Source organism: Bombyx mori, chromosome 6 (genome assembly GCF_030269925.1).
Source record: "Bombyx mori chromosome 6, ASM3026992v2".
Taxonomy (NCBI): Eukaryota; Metazoa; Arthropoda; class Insecta; order Lepidoptera; family Bombycidae; genus Bombyx; species Bombyx mori.
The window spans coordinates 7,656,363-7,672,101 of NC_085112.1; the positions used below are offsets into that span (position 1 = coordinate 7,656,363).

A 15,739-nucleotide genomic window follows, 5' to 3' on the forward strand; every position below is an offset into this window, starting at 1 on the left:
CCGCGCGAGAGAGAGATGGGCAGACTTTTCATGATGCGCATGCAGTGTGACGTCATGCCACGCGCTTATTCACAAACACTACACAAGCGCAACGTGTGAATGTGTTGAACGCGAGCTACATGGTAGGCGGAGTGAGGGGTGTAAGGTTTTTTTCGTTACGGAATTTCATAATTCGGTCGCTGCGCTCAAGGCCGGCGCTAAAAGCTATGCAATAGCTTAAAAATCAAGAATATTATAATAAAAAGTTAAAAGAATTGATTTCAAATTCCAGTGATTTGAATTTGCAAATTACATGTCACAGTTTCTAGTTTAACACAATATATTCCGTATTAGTGCAAACGTTAAATCTGCTTTCACATATTTTGAATATTTTAGGTATTTTGCGACAAAAACGTGCAGGTTAAAGGTTTACAACATTGAGAAGCCTTAACACGCTGTTCAGCTTTCGTGTTCGCTGCCTAGTGTGTGGCCCCTCTTTTATTTCTAATTTCACACGCCATAAAGCATTCATATTTGTCCTTCTGAATTACTTAGTTAAACAGTATTATGACGTTTTTATATCAGTCATAAACATAAAACTTAGCCATTTTAGGTCCTCAGTTTTTGTTCTCGGATCACGCTTTATGTGTGTGCTATATCATAAGTCATTCATAGTGCCGTGTGTTTTACAGAGAAGATATATACATATTAAAAAAGGTGTCAGCTACACATTGTTGATTTAATCGAGAATTTATTACTCATATAATTTCGCGGAGAGATTCGGATACAGCTCATTTATATTTACATACGTAGGTATGTGTGTGAGCATACCCAAAAATGGAATCGCAATTTTGAATGCTAAACAACTTTGCCAAATACATATATTCATTTTATCGCGCTTTCTACAACGATTTTTAGGTTTTCTAGTTTTTATCGCTATTATGTACATTTTAGGCCAGCACATAGTTAAAGTATTACATGGATATAAAAGAATAGATGGCACCTCGTTTCGTCACGAACGACTTTCGTTCAAAACTCCACCACCCTGTTTCAAAAGCTTCAGGTGTAGAAATACAATTGAAATTAGTTGTATACAATTGCTTTAAAATACAATAGTGCCGACAAGTGAAAGCGTGACTTTCGACTTTCATTAAGTTTTTGTGTAAGTGTATGTATGGTTCTCGACGCCGAACCATATTGTCTTGCGACATAAAACTGCCGTACTATTCTGAATAAAGAGGTCCAAGTATTTGCTCGATTTTTACTTTCGAAATAAAATGGTGAACGAAGAAAGTGTTTTTTGATAATAGCAAAAGTCTTTTTGCGTGGCAATTTTAATACTTAAAGTAACATGACGCGATCCAATCTCACACGAGTGGCTCTGGTTAGCATAATTCTAACCAATCTTACAACCTTTTTTTATTTATTTCATATTTATCTACACTCAATAAAATAGGAATAATAATACAAAGCATAGCCTATTTCTTTAATATGTAATTGTTTAATAAGCGACAGTAGTATCAGAGTAATAATTAAAAATGAGTGCATTTGGAAGAGTTTTAGAAATTAAAATCATAACTAAACACATATAGTCGCTAAGAATGTTAACATAACAATTTAAATACGTAACCCTATAAACTTATATACTATACAACAGTACATAGCAAGTATACTTGAATGAAGATGTACTGAATTTAAGCACTAAGGAGGAGATTGCTATTAATACTGCTTTAAATAAATATAAAAATAAAAAAAACATGTACAAGTATTTAAAAATTGTCTTTAACTTACAAGAAAGGCAAGGAATCCCATTTATCTGTTATATACTAGGGAAACCAATCGTTTATCGAGCGAGTTCGCATTACAAGCGCTACTTGCTTTAGGGCGAATGTAGGAGAAGGATTTCCTTCCATCATTAACGTGTTGCACAAATACTCATTTCTCACTATGCGCTACTTTTCAATAGTTGTATTCTTTCGATAATTCTGTTCAGACGCTTTCGATATTATAATTTGAAATTTGACTATAAATAAAATTATTTAAATTAGTGTTTAAGTGTATTTATCAAAACTTCAGTCATTTTTATCTATTAAAATATATGTATAATATCCACCGTTATCGCAAACTTACATTCAGATCCTGCGGACAATGGAAAGCAGTCGACGTCGCCCTAAACACGTCATTTCGGATCCTCCTGATCCACTAACAGTGCTTTTAGGTGCCTCAAGCACCGGTCATCGTTCTCGCCAAATCCGTCGCTTACCACGAAGGGCTCCACGAGTAAATTAACTCTCAGACACAGCCCACTGAGTTCCTCGCCGGATCTTCTCAGTGGGTCGCGTTTTCGATCCGGTGGTAGATTCTGCGAAGCACGGCTCTTGCTAGGGTTCGTGTTAGCAACGTCGTCAGGTTTGAGGGGTGAGCCCCGTGAGCTCACCTACTAGTTAAGGTTACGCTTAGGAAATAGCCTCTCAATGCTCTCAACTTAAGTAGGAAAAAAAAAACTTAGACACAAATTAACTCCGCAGAATAACGCGCATGATTAAATAATGTTAATGATCACAATATTATTGACGCCATCTGCCAACCTTGAGAAAGGATTTTGAAATTTTATTTGGATTGTATATCCCGCATCCGAAAACTGAAACGTACTACACAGCAGCAAAAATAATAGAATCATGGTATCTACCCATGCGAGCTCACAGGTACATTTAGCCTTTACTTTACCGCGGTAATCATTCGCGTATATGAATTAAATACGATTTTTTCCAGATAAAGTTGCAGCACTCTGACTAATAGTTGACAATGCGTACTATGACGTTCAATATTTTTATCACCCTTATATTTAAACGGTAAACTTGATCCCTAATAATAATGAAAATAACAATTCACATTTCTTCAAATAGATACAACATTCAAATATAAATTTTATTTTGTTATCTTTGTTGAATAGTTAAAATGTGTGTGCGCTTGCTCTACTTTAGAATAAAACTACTTTATAAAATACAGAACCAATCTAGATTTAGCTGAATTATAAAACTCTCTCTTGAGATATTCATTTCGCTAATAAACTTTGATCCGGAATATTGTTATATTTAAAACAAATGATTAATTATTCATCTTGTTTACGTTTGGACCATACTAAAATAATTTGAAGGGTTTTTTTATTGCAAGGGCTGTTAAGGTAATTACCGACAGTACCGTATAGTCCCACCGACTCCCTGCCGCGGAGAAAAAACTTAAATCTGACAAGTAATATGAAGTTTAAAAAAAAAGTTAAGTTGATTTGAGACTAAAAAATGTAATTCATGTAAATGCTTGCCACCCTTTCTATTGTTACGACTCTCCAGGCGGAAAGACGAGAAGTGAAATTATGCGGAGTGCTTAAATATAAATTCATGGTAATTTAGGTAATAAAATATTAGGTAATAAATCGTTTAACATCTGAAGAATTTGCCAAGTGTGGGAAAATGAAACACAATCGCTACACGCGGCTTCTCGAATAAGTTGAAGAAGTCAATTGACTTTTTAGACTTTAATGAACGTCTCAGAAAATTCCAACCACTATTTAATCCCATTTCATTTTATCCCATGATATAATAAAGGATCCATACTAATATTGTAAATGCGAAAGTGAGTTTTTGTATTTGTTTATTACGCTTTCATTTCCTCAGTCGATCGTGATGATTTTTAAGCTATTGCATAGATTTTATCGCGGTCCTTGAGCGCGGCTTGAGAGCGGAATCATGAAATTCCGTAACGAAAAAAACCTTACACCCCTCACTCCGCCTACCATGTAGCTCGCGTTCAGCAAAACACACGTTGCGCTTGTGTAGTGTTTGTGAATAAGCGCGTGGCGTGACGTCACACTGCATGCGCATCATGAAAAGTCTGTCCATCTCTCTCTCGCGCGGTCTAGCTTATGAGTGTGAAGAGGACAGTTAAGGTTTTGCTTTTATTAATGTTTAATATAGCGTGGTCTTGTTTTATTATTGTTTTAATATTAAATTATCATTGTCTAATTATAATTGCATAAGTTAATAAAAATTCCGAGCAATGGCGGTATATCCATACTCCTGATCAGGAAACTGGTTGGAAGAGGCCTCAGCAGCCTTGAGATCTAAATAATCTCAAAAAGGTCTGGTGCAGAAGGCAACGGGAAACCACTGCACTAAATTCCCTAGTAGTTAGCTTCATGGAAAAGTCAAATATAGCCACGGCCCCGAGTACCCGGCGTTCCTTAAATGGGACAGGGGTGCTAAGAATCTCCGGGTGGAAAACTCTTAGAATAGGAACTTGGAACGTGAGAAGTTTAAAACAAGATGGAAAGCTCCCCAATGTTATAAAAGAAATTAAACGGTTGCATGTCGACATTCTTGGCATAAGTGATACCAAATGGCCAGACCAAGGCACAAATTTTATATCGGATGATTACGTCCTGTATTATTCAGGAGGAGACCAACGATTGGAAAGATATGGTGTGGGAATTCTTCTCACAAAGGAAATTTCCAAATCAGTCATAAATTTTGTTCCCCTCTCAAACCGGGCCATGTTGATTAAATTAGAAGCCAAACCGTTTAACATCAACATTGTCCAAGTTTATGCGCCTACAGGGGATAAACCAGTGGGCCAGATAGAGGACTTATATAGGGCTATTGATACTTTATTAAAATCTACTAAGAATCACGAGTTAGTTATCGTTATGGGTGACATGAATGCGAAGGTGGGTTCGACCATTACTCCTGGAGTGACTGGTGCTTATGGCCTTGGAAACAGAAACGATAGAGGTGATACGCTTATTGAGTTTTGCCAGGATAATAACCTCATAATTGCGAACACCTTCTTTAAGCTACCACCACGTCGGCTATACACATGGACATCACTAATGCATACAGCAGACCGCGTAGTCAGAAACCAAATTGACTATGTTATGATCAACAGAAGGTATAGAAATTGTATCAAGAAGGCGCAAACCTACCCCGGTGCAGACATTGGGTCAGATCATAACCCAGTGGTGGTAGACGTAGCATGCAAGCTGAAGAAGTTGCAGCCAAAGAGAATGGATCGAAGGCCAAACGTACGGAAGCTTGCTGAGCCCGACACACGAGCGAAGACCCACACCGCTATTAATCAATGGGCCAACGATCGTCGCACTGAAACCACTGCCTCTGACCTCGACACGTGGACTAGTCTAAAGCGAAGTGTAAAAGATATATGTCACCAATACCTCCAACCATCACAACTGGTCAAAAAACAAGATTGGATGACAGATTCAATTTTGCAGCTTATGGAAGACAGGAGGCAATTTAAGGGTACAAATCCAGTAATGTATAAGCAAATCGATGTCACCATTCGAAAAGAGATTGCGAAAGCCAAGAATGATTACTACAGCAATAAGTGCGCGCACTTGGAAGATCTCCTTCGTAAACATGACAGCTTCAATGCGCACAAGCACATCAAGGAAATGGTTGGTCATAGACGGAAATCAATGAATACTCTGACCGATGCAGGTGGGAACCTCATTCTTGACACCGATGGCAAAAAGAGAGTGTGGTGTGACTATGTTGCAGAGATGTTTGCGGACTCATCAAGGAACATTTCACCGATCACTGATCGGACTGGTCCAGCTATGTTGCGATCTGAGGTTTTGCGGGCCTTGAAAGCTGCTAAAACAGGTAAATTACCGGGTCCTGATAATATACCGATCGAAATACTAAAGTTGCTGGAAGAAGATCAACTGGACGTTCTCACACAGTTCTTCAACAACATCTACGAAACAGGCAATCTTCCTAGTGACTGGCTAAAATCCACATTCATCACGATACCCAAGAAGCAAAATGCCAAAAAATGTGGAGAGTATCGTATGATTAGTCTGATGAGCCATGTCCTAAAAGTATTCTTGAACATCATACAGAATAGAATACGGCCAAAATGTGATGAACAACTGGGCGATAGCCAATTTGGATTTCGATCTGGTGTTAGCACCAGAGAAGCTCTTTTCGCTCTCAACGTTCTCGTACAGAAATGCAGAGACATGCAAACTGATGTCTTTTTGTGCTTCATAGACTACGAAAAGGCATTTGACCGAGTTAAACATCATCAACTTTTTAGCCTTTTATGTGATATTGGTCTGGATGGTAAGGACGTCAGAATCATCCGCAACCTGTACGAGAAGCAGGTGGCTACGATAAGAGTCGAAAATGAGGAAACCGACCAAGTTGAGATCTGTCGTGCGGTCCGGCAGGGGTGTGTCTTATCCCCGTTGCTTTTTAACATCTACTCAGAGGCTGTGATGTCAAAAGCTCTTGAAAACCTTGAAGTGGGAATAGGAATCAACGGCAGGGTCGTTAACAACTTGCGTTATGCGGACGACACTATCCTTATTGCAGCATCGGAAGCCGATTTGCAAGCAATTGTGAATAAGGTTAATGAGTGCAGCGAAGAAGCCGGGTTGTCGATAAACATAAGTAAGACCAAGTTCATGGTAGTCTCAAGAAACCCGGATTTGAGTTCAAGCGTATCTGTAGCTGGGAAACAACTAGAGCGGGTACGACAGTACAAGTATTTAGGGGCTTGGGTAAACGAAGCATGGGAATCTGATCAAGAAATCAAGACCCGGATAGAAACTGCTCGAGCCTCTTTTAATAAAATGAGGAAAGTTCTTTGCTGTCGTCAACTGAATATAAAGCTCCGAGTCAGGCTACTCATGTGCTATATCTGGCCTATCGTCATGTATGGTTGCGAAACGTGGACCCTGAAAGAGGACACTACAAGACGCCTACAGGCATTCGAGATGTGGTGCTACCGTCGCATGTTACGCATTGGTTGGACGCAGACGGGTCAGGAACGAAACCGTGCTTCAGCGCGTTCATATGTCCCGGAAAATGCTGCCTGCTATCAAAAAGCGCAAGATAGAGTATCTCGGCCACGTGCTCAGGAACGATCGATACATGCTGCTGCAGCTGATAATTATGGGCAAAGTGGACGGAAAGAGACGTGCTGGGCGTAGAAAGAAATCATGGCTCCGGAATATCCGGGAGTGGACCGGTATTGCCTCCGTCGAACAGCTGTTCCGGCTGGCTGCAGATAAAAACGAATATAGAAAGCTAACGGCCAACCTTCAGGATTGAAGAGGCACTGGAAGAAGAAGAAGAAGAAGAATAAAAATTCTATGCAATAGCTTTACCGCGGCAGTTACCGAGTGCCACACGTTTTTTTTCCCTACCTATTCTAGTAACCTCAGGGGGTCATACCAGATTCTCCGGGCGAGTAGGTGAGCTCACGAGGCTCTAACCTAACACTAGCCCTAACAAGAGCAGTGCTTCACCGAATCTACGACCGGATCGGAAATGCGATCCACTGAAAAGATTCGACGAGAAACTCAGTGAGCTGTGTCTGGTTAATTTACTCGCGGAACCCTTCGTTGCAAGCGACAGGTTCGACGAGAACAGTGACGTTGTCAGTGGTACAATAAAAGATATAAAGTACCTATCATCCAGAATTAAAAAAAACTATGCCCGAGGGATTGTTTGTTTTCATATTAAAGCGATTGAAACCGAGGGTAAATGCTAGGATGAACATTTGGCTAAAGGATAAGAAGATAAGGAAAATAATTTAAAATTAATTACGTGTCTCAAATGCTTGTAATTATAATATTAAAGATATTGACTTGGTTTAATAATCCTTAAACTGACCTCGCTGACTTATTTAAGAATATGTATTTCGATTAACAACAGTGTGGATCAAAGACTAATTGAAATATTTAGTGTTCTATCTAATGGAATATGAAGTTAAAGTATTTTTGTAAAAGTTGATGACTTTATTTCAGTTAATTTCAAGCAACAGTATTTTTGTATGGCTTTCAAACTGTATTAGTGTAAAACCCATTTTATGACACTTCTTGAAAGCGCTATTGACATCAATACGTTTCTCGTAAACAGACCTAATTATTTATCAGCTGTATTCCTACGTGAAATATCAATAAATGTATAATTAGCTCATAAAGTAAAACCCTTTATTGACAAACCGAACTAATAATTAAAATACTTATTTCATTATCTCGGTCAGGATATGAGGTCAAAATAATAAAATTTTATTTATAATATTAAAAGTATTTTATTAGGTCGAAATAGTCCTTGATTCGAGTACAATTTTTAGGTTAATCGACCGTCTTAAGCTACTTAACATTACGATAAAATATTCCGATACACAGATACAGCTCAAGTTAATAAAAGTGTCCACAATACACACCTAATTTAAACCAAGTTATTGAAAATGTTTTTATAGAAAATCGTTAAAAAACTAATTTATGTTTTAGCATTTATGTGTTGTGACACTGCCACACCACGGGAGTGGTCTTAAGTACGAGACGTTACAGACTAGCCTTATGTTTTCGTTTGAAGGCAATGTATCTAAAGCGAAGTGTAGATGAGCGCTCACAATATTAATCTCAACAACAAAATTACGAGGAAATATTATAGTTTACGTACAAATTAAATAACAAGGAAATGCCAATGGGAAATGGCAGAAATGAGGGTGATCCAACAAAAAACGAACAGAGAAATAGCCAGTAATAATTATTATAAAGATCCTTAACATTTGGTCGTTAGTGTCGCTGCGGGCGCTCGACACAGCCTATAATTGTGCGGTGTGTGGCTATTTGACAGTCATTCATCAGTTGTCTATTGGCTGCCAATCGACTTAATGATGCTAACCATTATAATCAACCATAGAAACATTCACATCGACCTGAAATTGTATGCTGTATTAATACATATGTAATTATAAATTTATTTACCGCAAAGCAAAACGTAATACGATTTAAGCTTGAATTGTTCAGCGTAATTCGATTTGAATTTTTGATTAAAAGCGAAATCTAGATGGTCGCTCGATATAAGTAAACAAAACAGTTGAATGACATCAAAAACAGTGAAAAAGCGATCGTGCATAAAATAAACAAGCGAACATCAAAAGGAATTGTAGTGGTATTAGTGTTTAGTAAGAGCGCGGTTGTACGGTCTCCGTGTTGGAATAGTTGGCATCGGCGATGGACCGTTCACTAACCGTTTGTCGCCAAAACGAAGCGGAAAATTTAATACTCCAGCTCTGTACGTGATCAGTATCTTTGTTTTTGTTGTAACACTGATGGCACACTTTCATTTCCCATCAGGAGAGCTACTTCGAACCTATTGTGTTTTTATACTAACCTGTCATAGAAATTTTAATTAAGAGCCGTGCATAGAATATAGTATTAGAACGTCCCGTCTGCTTTTTTTTTTTCAATCTACGCCAGTACGTGAACACTTGTGGACTGACATGGATTTGTTGAAAAGAAATTTCAATCATCAATTAAGGTCAATAACTATGATTATTGGGTTAATAAAAATAATAACAAAAACTTTATTTAGTCCGATCGGTATCTTGAAGTGTGAATGACTGATGTTCGCGTTGTTTATCGCGATGATTGAGATTGAATTTGTGTAATGTGTTTTACAAAGTTTTAAATGCTTCTTGAATATTTTTCTTTTTTTGCTGTCAAAGCTTAGTACGAACATTTTTTTTCAGTAAAAATTCGTACGTCAAATATGTCTCAGAACATTAACTTCACGGCGGGATACCGTTGTTTTGCGGTCTCCGCGGCGGACACCATGACTCTGAGTCTAATTCGATCAGACTTTAGTATTTTGTAACTTCTGTTCGCATTATCTATACATAATGTTATTTAGTCGTCTATTGCGGTCGTAATATTTTTGTACGACTATGTTCGTAAAACATATTTAATATATGCACTTACATAGTCAGCGTATTTTTTTTTAAATTCAAAATATTATAATAATTAACTAAAAAAATATGAAATAAATTAAAAATCAAAACATATAAATAAAACAGTGTAATCCAATGTGTCTGTACATTATACGTATATAAATAGTCTTAACAATAGAAAGGAGTTAAACCAAACTATATATTACCTTCTTCTTCCTATTCGTACACTCTTGACAGAGTGTTCGTGGTCATGCATTAGTCGGATCCTACGATACCGATGCTCTCGCGATGCGACGCCATGTGGCACGATGTTTCGCAGAGTGAGAGCAATCATTTATGTTGGAGTGAGTCACAGACTTTATGAGGTCGGTCCATCGTGTTGGAGATCGTCCGCAAGATCTTTTGCCCTCGAATTTCCCTTGCACCACCAACCGCTCAATGGAGTCCTCATTACGAGTGATGTGCCTGAAGAACTTGAGGATTCGTATTTGGACTGTTGACGATAGTCTCTCCTTGATATTGAGCTCTTTCACGATCGAAATGTTGGTACGGTGCGCGGTTCACGGAATCTATTACCTACCTTATATTAAATAAATAAATGTGAAAAGTAAAGTGTCAACCCTAAAAGTGTGCTACGCTAATTAGTAACAACCCGTATCCATATCATATAAATAAAAAATTTGAATACACGTCAAGTGTTTCGGATCCTGATAATACCCAGTAGTGTTGTGCACTTCGCATTCCATCATAGCACGCCAATCATTATAACACACCGAATTCCGATCGACTTGTCACGTAGCTTAATTTGTATAACTGTACTCTGCACGACACTGTTGCAGGATAATTACATTTTTTACACGAACTAATTATAATGGATCTCTACAAGAACTAGAGTAGAGTTGTAACAGTACTACAGTGAAACGATTGCAACGATATTCGGTTTTGGTAACAGCGAGTGAGTAGGATTGATGACCGTTCACGCTTCACTCTTTAATATAATGTGTGTAATGGAACTGTTGTGTTAAAAAACGTCGAGTATGACAAAAATAAATAGATCTTACTGAAGTACTGCATGTTATATAACTATTAAAATCAGCTGATGCGTGAGGTCAACGGCTTCGTGTGAAGCAGTTTAGAGTATACGAAATATGGACATCTTTAACGTGCTATTAAGCTAAAAAGTACTAACATCGTTTTTTCACTTCGAACAAAAAAAAAACGAATTGTTTGTTTTAACTACGAACACACCACCATACCTTTTGACAGCGATTGAAGATTACTGTAACGATTTCACGGTGCGTGGGTTTCGGCGGTTTTTCTCTGATACAGTTGTACACTGTAATTTATTTAGAACAAAAAATGCATCCAAATTATATTACGTTTGCATTTGAAATAAAATTTCACAACAATTCGTTGTTTTTTTTTTGTTACAAAATTTCCAAACCATTCATTTTTTACTCCCCAAAACGGTTAGTGAATAATTTAACTTTAATTAATTTTAATTCATACACACATCTGACAGCTGGCGGATAAGTGTACAGTATCGAATCAAATGAAGCTTCAGTAGTGTAGATACAAAGGTATAATGTTTAACTCATGAAAACGAAATCACAATAATACATTTTAAACGGATTATAAATCTTGATTTAACACGATAGCTGTATCTGTCATTTTTTACAGCTAATTAAGCTTTTACACTTGGAATTAACTCTAAATATTGACAGCGCGTCAATAAATTCTCTTTTGATCACTGATCACCGGCGGTACGGTAGTATAGGAGAAAAAACGTGACACGTATTTTACCGTATGGTAGTCCACACACAGGGGGATCAATTAAGTGTTACCGTTTTACGAATAATTATATTTTTTTGTGGGAGGCAAGGCCGGTAGTCAACACGCAACGTCACGAGAGGCGACCGGAGGCGGGCTAATAGCTGTTATTAGCAAATCGACCTGAGAAATCGGCAACAATGAACACGAAATATGATCATTGCCTCGTCCCATTCATTACAGTTTTTGCGATACTATCTCTTGTTTTAAAAATGTGTGCCGAATATAGTCTTTTTTTTTCTTTTCTCTTAAGTAAACTGAGCGATTTGCCTCCGAGCGAGACTAATATCGTTATTAAATTATTATCTTGACGCGTTTATATGCTATCACTGTACCATTTGTGTTACTTTCGAATCATTACAGAGGATTTTTATTGTCTCGAAACAAAAACGAATGAACCGAAATTACTAACACATTAGTTTAATCGGCGCGATAGTATCAACTATGAAGAATAATCAAGCGATAGTTGTTTATAGCTGTTTAAGTACCATAAATACCTCAGAATCATTTTTGAAACCATGTAATATTGTAACATTGACAATTTGTTTTGAAACCAAAGTATTAGAATTTGTTACAATATTATTTATAACTTAAAATTTCCTTAAAGAAAATTCGGTAAATTATATAGTTTTTTTTTTACCACACCCATTTTTTTTCACGCTAACAAATGTTTCTGTTCTACACAGAAGCAATTAAAGACTAACTAACAAACTTAAAAAAAATTGACGTTTTCATTATTATTATTAAAATATATGTATATTTCAATTATATCAGAACAATTGAATAATTATTTGTAAATAAACTACCGTGAGTTATAACTTCCTAATTACTCAACTTCATCCTGATAAGCCTACAGAAATCCACAGTTAGAAATAGGTCTCTGCTAAGGCCCGCTACAATTATTTCCCCTAACATAATTATTGAAAAGAACATAATATCTTTGAATTGTTACTCTTTGGAACTGATGTATTATTTTATTCCTTAAGAAAATTAGGCTAGTTTTAGTTAGTAAATAAAAGTATTACTTATCTACCCGACAGCCCGAACATGTTGGTTAATTGTTTGGTGATCAAGAGCCGCGTCCGGCTCCCCTAGCACGATAAGGAATTCGTCGTCGTGGTCTGGTCTTCTAACCGATCCCGAGAATTCACGGTGAATAACACCGTGTAATAAAAATCAAACTGGCAAAATTATAATTTGCGTAATTACTGGTGGTAGGACCTCTTGTGAGTCCGCACGGGTAGGTACCGCCACCCCACCTATTTCTGTCGTAAAGCAGTAATGCGTTTCGGTTTGAAGGGTGGGGCAGCCGTTGTAACTATACTGAGACCTTAGCACTTATATCTCAAGGTGGGTGGCGCATTTACGTTGTAAAAGTCTTTGGGCTCCAGTAACCACTTAACACCAGGTGGGCTATGATCTAAGCAATAAAAAAAAGCCTCATGTTCAATGTTGACTGATTCGCGTCTCCAGACGGGAACAGATAATGAAGAATCTTTCCCTTGTGCCCCAATTAAAAGCCGACCGACCTCCCGCTGCCGAAAATCGTAACTATGATGTTCAGCGGTTTGGAAGCTGATACTTGTCTTCTGATAATCGGCACAAAGGAGCTCTTCTCTCAAAACATCGATAAACTGCCTCTATTTGAAAGCAGAAAAACTTTACTGACTTTAAAAACTTACCAAGCTAAATTATAGTTTCGATATGTTCTTTCCATAAAGATACCAGAAATATTTTAAATATATGTTTTTTAAAATACAATAAGTTTCATGAAAAAACAGTTTTTTTTTTTATAAGGTGCAGATTCACTTCTGTTGCAGTATTTTGTATTGTAGATAAGTTTTTGGAATTCTACAAAATGCAGTTAATTCGTCAGTAAGTACTTTAGCTAATATTTTGAAATATTAATTCAGAGCAAATCCAATACAGTGCACGAATAATAAATAAAGGAATAAAATTAACAACGTAACATTTACGACTCGATGTTTGTTTGAATCGATCGTGAGATATCTTTAGGTTATTATAACATGTTCTGCTTCAACAACAAGCTCAATAATATATATTATGTAGATATACAATTATACGATATCGTTACAGTCGAACCGCACTGTAACGCACGAATATACGACCTATAAAATAACGGTCTAGCAACACTTAACCTGTTTGAATCTCGGTACATTTCACTTGACTAATATCTTAATTGATGTTATCTGATGCCCTCGAACGTTGGACTGTGAAACGCGGAGAGCGGTATTATTTACAAATTCATATCACGAATCGTCATGTTCGAGTGTACGAACTGAAATTTATCGAGAGAACGACTCTTTGATCACTGTTCAAACGTCGAAATGGATTAGTTTAATGTATTTAAGCGATAAACGATAAGGATTATTGTATGTCTTGTTTTGTTAATGTATGTACGTAACTTACTACTAACAAAAAAAACATCTCCTTCACTCACCGGTTACAGCGTTCATGTCGCATCTATACATATAAATAAAACTGGAGTGTCTGTTTGTAACATTGAAATAACCGCTTTTTACTACGTGCATATGAATATATATAAGGTACATACACCAAAATAACTTTTTTTTAATTTTTGTCTGTCTGTCTGCTTGTTCCGGTTATTCTCTAGAACGGCTAGACCGATTTTGACGAGACTTTCATTGATAGATGGCTGATGATCTATAGAGTAACTTAGGCTACTTTTTTAGACTAGCTTCGCCCCGCGGCGTCACCCGCGATACGAAAATAACCGCAGGTAACATCGCGGAACTCTGCTATTAATAATAAAATTTTATGTTTCCAAAGCGAAGCGAGGGCGGGTCGCTAGTTTCTAATAAAAAATGTATTTATCATCTTACATTATCTAATAAATAAAAAAACAGTAGGTACACAAACAAAACGTACTTGAAGTACGTCATTCACGATTAACTATAAAGAAAGAGAATGATACTTATATTTCTGTAGAATGTTAGGTAAGACGTAAGAAAAAAATTATACGTGCTTGATGAATAAATTAAAGTACTTAATTTTGCCTTTATCCAATTTTGACTATAGATAATTATAGGCGATACTAGTTATGATTGTGTAAAAATGCGAATAAATTATTTTTCCAGCTTCTTAACAACACATTACCGTATTTTTTCGATTTAGGTACTTCTCTTGTTATATTTTTTTTTTATTGCTTAGATGGGTGGACGAGCTTACAGCCCATCTGATGTTAAGTGTTTACTGGAGCCCATAGACATCTACGACGTAAATGCGCCACCCACCTTGAGATATCAGTTCTAAGGTCTCAGTATAGTTACAACGACTGCCCCCGCCCTTCAAACCGAAACGCATCACTGCTTCACGGCAGACATAGACAGGGTGGTGGTACCTACCCGCGCGGACTCACAAGAGGTCCTACCACCCGTAATTTAAATTAATTATAGATAAATAAGTTATAGATGATAATAACACGTGATGCCACCTTGGTTCAGATATGATGATGAAAGTATAGGTAATTCTAATATTTGAATAATTGCTGTGCCGCTCTTCAAACCGGAAAACATGACCACTTAGCGGCAGAAATAAGCACGATACCGGCGTACACACAATTTGTCATATCATTACGCAAATTTGCAAAGGCTGCATGTTTAATTTTATTACCTGCACGAGGCTAGATACGCATATAAGTACTTAAAAAAGAGTAGTAGTAGTGGAGTATCCTGTGAGCCCACTATTAAAAAATATTTAGGTACCAGGCGCATGCCGATTTCTGAAAAACACCTGCTAACTAATAACTAATAATTATAGAACTAATACGTTCCGGTTTGAAGAGTAGAGTTACTATATAAATAAGACGCAGATCTCATATTTCAAAGTGGGTGGCAAGCTTTGATTATATAGGTGGCAAGATACACGCTGTGATGTCTATAGGCTCGTCGCGTCGTTTAGTTTAGTCGTCTTAAAAGTGTCCCTATTTCTAGGATTTGAATTAAGCCATAATTTATACGTACACCGGTCGCCTTTCAGGCCACCGCCACTATTAAAGTATAAAATAATACACTAAACAATAACTTGAATAGTTAATGCTGTATGCAGTACTTTCGTCTCGCTATTATAGCATTTCTATTAATTTTTTTTTTTTTATTGCCCTTTTAGGCAGACGAGCATACGGCCC

The 15,739-nt window shown here is 37.0% G+C and overlaps 1 protein-coding gene across 2 annotated transcripts in view; it reads left to right on the plus strand.

Annotated features, from left to right (window-relative positions):
* LOC101744668 (autophagy-related protein 16-1) overlaps positions 1-15,739 on the plus strand; it is a 168,092-nt gene that overhangs the window by 147,058 nt on the left and 5,295 nt on the right. The window lies entirely within an intron of this gene.